A 4,267-nucleotide genomic window follows, 5' to 3' on the forward strand; every position below is an offset into this window, starting at 1 on the left:
TCTCATTAGGATCCTGTGTACTATTATAGTTTTTCACACCAAAGAAACTATTTGGTATTTCAGTTAAAGAAATCTCTGTATGAAAATTAAAAATAGGGAATCCTAAAATAAAACTAAAAAGGAAAGTAAAAGAGAAAAGGCAATGATGTAACATTAAAATAATCCTTAATTCTGGAGATGAAAATGGTCCCCAAACATATTTAAATTGCTTCTTGCTCTTATAGTCTTATCTTATTCTTTTTTTCATTATTTAGAGAATACTTTATTAGTTTCTGTAATCAAACCCATGTAGATATGACCTTACATGTTTAGTACAATGTGTTACCCCTGTACACATGGAAAAAAATAAATTAATTAATTAATATTTCTAGACCAATATGGCTGTCCATTTCTGTACAACGTCAACTCGACACAGTAGATGGGGATGACTTTTTCCAAAGTTGGCAGCACAGTTAAAGTTTCCCAAAATTCAATTTATATATATATTTATATAAAAAGACTAATAATAGTATGTTAGACATTGATAGCAGCAACAGCTTTTCCAGGTTCTGCAGTTATCTGAACAAAATTATAGACATTCAGCACATTCCATTAAAAACAAAACAACAACAACAACAACAAAAATACCAACGAAAAAAAAATATCCAGAAAACAGCAAAGTTCTGTTGCTGTTGTGGTACTTGGGACCATTTTTTTTTTATTAGCATCTTAATCATCATCTGGAAAAAGAACATTCTAGAGTAATATCATTAAATGTAGCTCTGATAAAGCATGGTCCCTACTATGTATCATAAAGCAGGTACAAGATGTTTTACATTCATAGAGGTATGATACAGTACCGTCCTACATCTGTAATACTAGAATCAGTTTTGGTTTGAAATTTACTTTGTCTGCATATAAAATTTCTACCCCTGTTTTTTTCTGGGCTCCTGTCACATGGAGAATTGTTTTCTATCTTTTCACTTTCAGTCTATGGGCTTCTTTTTGCACTAGGTGTGTTTCTTGTATACAACATATTGTTGGATTTTGCTTCTTATTCCATTTTGTCAGTCTGTTTCTCTTGATTGGTGAGTTGAGGCCATTGACATTGATGGTTATAACTGATATGTACTGACATTACTGACATGTTATTGGCCTTTTGTTGACTCTTTTTACTTTTTCACCTTCTCCTTTTAATTTCTTGCCTTGCCTATTTGATTTGCTCTGTTGGGCCTCATGGTGTTGTTGCCTTCATTGTGTTTTTCTAGGATCTTGTTTAGAATTGCTTGTAGTGCTGGTTTGGTATTCATGTAGTTTCTCAGGTGTTCTTTGTCATGGAAGTATCTTATTACCCCATCCATTTTGAAAGAGAGTTTTGCTGGATACATCAGTCTAGGTTGGAGGTTGTTCTCTTTTAGTACTTGAAATATCTCATTCCAGGCTCTCCTTGCCCCAAGGGTTTGTGTTGAAAAATCTGCTGTTATTCTGATGGGCTTTCCTTTGTATGTGATTTGTTTCTTTTCTCTTACTGCTTCAGTATTTTGTTCTTCTGTTGGGTTTCTGGGATCTTGATTATTATATGTCTAGGTGTAGATTTTTTTTGATTGTAGCTAGTTGGGGTCCTATATGCCTCAGTTATCTGAATGTCAGATTCTTCCCCTCTGTTTGGGAAGTTTTCTGTTATTAATTTTGCCAACAGCTTTTTTAAGTCATTTGTATTTTCTCCTACTACTTCATGTATTCCTAGCAGTCTTATGTTATTCTTCTTTGCATCATCTAGGAGCTGTTGGATCGATTTCTCATGATCTCTTACTGTTTTTAAGAGACCTCTCTTTTCATGGTCACTGACTGCAATCTTATCTTCTATATCTGAGAGTTTATCTTCACATTCTTTTATTCTGTTGCGTACACTTTCAGTAGAGTGTTCAATCTCCTGGATATCTGTTTGAATCTGTTTTATGGATTCTATTTCTTTCCTATGTTGGGCATTTATTTTTTCCATTTCTAGGGGTTCAGGGCACCCGCGTGGCTACCTTCCCGGTGCTTGAGCGATGGCGTCTGGGTCGGAAGCAGGCATGGCTCTCCTTCCCGTGGTAGATCGGGGCCAGGGCTACCTTCCCATGCTTCAGTGATGGCAGCTGCGTCGGGAGCAGGCGTGGCTCTCCCCAGTTTGCATTTCTTGAATGGCCAGCAAAGTTTTCAGGTATTTATCGGCCATTTGTACATCTTCTACTTGGAGCTAGGGGACCATAGAAATGTGCCTAACCTGGATTAGAGGATTGGGCTAGGAAAGCATTTCCAAGAAGGCAGTGATTCAGAATCTACAACTTGACTTGGGTTGCAGCTAGGGGGTTGAGAAAGGAGAGACACCAGGAGGTGGTAGAGATGTATATTCTAGGAAAGAAAATATAGCCTGTACTTGATGAGGGAGACAAAGATGAATCCCATATGGGGAGCTGAAATGCACTGAAAGAATGCATACTGAAGACTTGGTGAGGAATTTGGTGTCTGAATTTAATTAGGAGATGCTCACATTCTTTGCAAAATGATTTTCCTGGCACATGATGCCTTTCTGCTTCAGTGAATCTACTGTATTTTGCTTTTTCTGGTGTCTCCACCCCAAACTCTTCCTTGTCTCCAATTGCTTCCCCTTTCCTCACACAGATGCCTGCCTTCCCAGTCTTCACTAAGGGTGTCAGTGGCTCCCTCTCTGTTCCAGCTGCAGCGTACATTTGCTGAGCAGGAAGCCTCAGATGGCAACTCCGAAAGGCTTTCAATGTGTTTTTTCCTCTCCAGTCTCTTTTCTATGCCAAAATCCTCCTCCTCCCGCCTCATGGGATTCTCGGACGCTGAGTCAAGCAGGGAACCCTCCGAAGCCTGCAGCGCTGCGCTGTTTATTGGTTTCCTGGGGCTGTGCCCCATGGGCTTTTCTGGGCATGGAGGATCCCCTTTCTGCCTGATGTTATTTAGCTTTGCTCCCAGAGAGGTCTCAGGAGCTTGGAGAGTGGAATGTTGATTTTCGTCTCTAAATCCAGCACGTGAGAGTGCACCGGGCTTGTAAGAATCAGTGTGTTTAGCAGGGTTCCTGCACAGAAGGTCATGTTTCTCCGTGGTAGTTTCTGAAAAACACCAGGGAATACTTTGTTTCACTTGATTAACATGAAAGCTCAATTTGGTGTTCTGAACACCTTGTTTAGAACTTCTAAAACAGTGGTTATCCTTCCCATAGTTAAATAGGATTAGATTTTGGCATTGCACGCTGTTATCTTTTTTATTTTTATTTATTTATTTATTTTTTGGTACCAGGGATTGAACTCGGGTCCTTGGGCTTGCAAGGCAGGCCACCGAACCGCTGAGCTAAATCCCTGGCTGTTATCTATTTTAGATTGAGGTAAAATCCGATTAAAGTCAAATGAACAGAAGTATATTAATTAATAAATCTTGAAAAAAATATGTACACTTATGTGGCCTTCATTCAAATCAAGGTAAACTCGCTATAATCTCCGAAAAGTTATTTCCTACTTTAAATCAACCTCATCCTCAAAACAAAAAACAAAAAACAACAACAAAAAAAACCCTGAAAGCCAAAGACAGTGGCTACTCTGATTTTTGTCACCAGTTTAGTTTTTGTGTTCCTGACTTCCACCCATAACAAATCAGACAAAATTTTTCTTGTCTTTTTTGGTCCAATAAACTATTGAGATTATTTCACATTACTGTATTCTTTTTTTTATTGCTAATATCATTACATAATAGAAATAAATCATAGTTCATTTATTTTTAACTTTTTGCTTTTATTTTCTTGGGTTTTTTTTTTTCTTTTTTCTTTTTTGTACTGGGGATCGAACTCTGGACCTTGTGTAGGAGGCAGAGCCACTGAGCTAAATCCCTGGCAATTATAGTTCATTTATTTTTATCTATTTCTCCTGCTACCTTGTGCTGGAGATTGAACCCTTGGCTTTTCTGTGTTAAGCTCAGCCCTTATCCTCTACCATTAAGCTGTAATTCTCTTTTGATGGATATTTCAGTTGTTCCTATGCATTCATTTTTTTAAATGTTATTAATTTTTAAAATTAATTTTTAAACTGTGGAGAAATGTTTAGAACTTTCCTTTATAATGCAGAATTCTTTTTATGCAATCAACATTGTATTCCTAGAAGATTGTCAAAAAAATTGGAATTAAATTCTGTCTTCATATCCATATCTGACTATGCACATACGCTCTGATAGATTCAGGAAAGGTACAGATCTGAATGCCAAAGGAAACTATCTCGATTCTTTCTCAATT

Source organism: Fukomys damarensis, unplaced genomic scaffold (assembly GCF_012274545.1).
Source record: "Fukomys damarensis isolate Sample0158 unplaced genomic scaffold, DMR_v1.0_HiC HiC_scaffold_38, whole genome shotgun sequence".
NCBI lineage: Eukaryota > Metazoa > Chordata > Mammalia > Rodentia > Bathyergidae > Fukomys > Fukomys damarensis.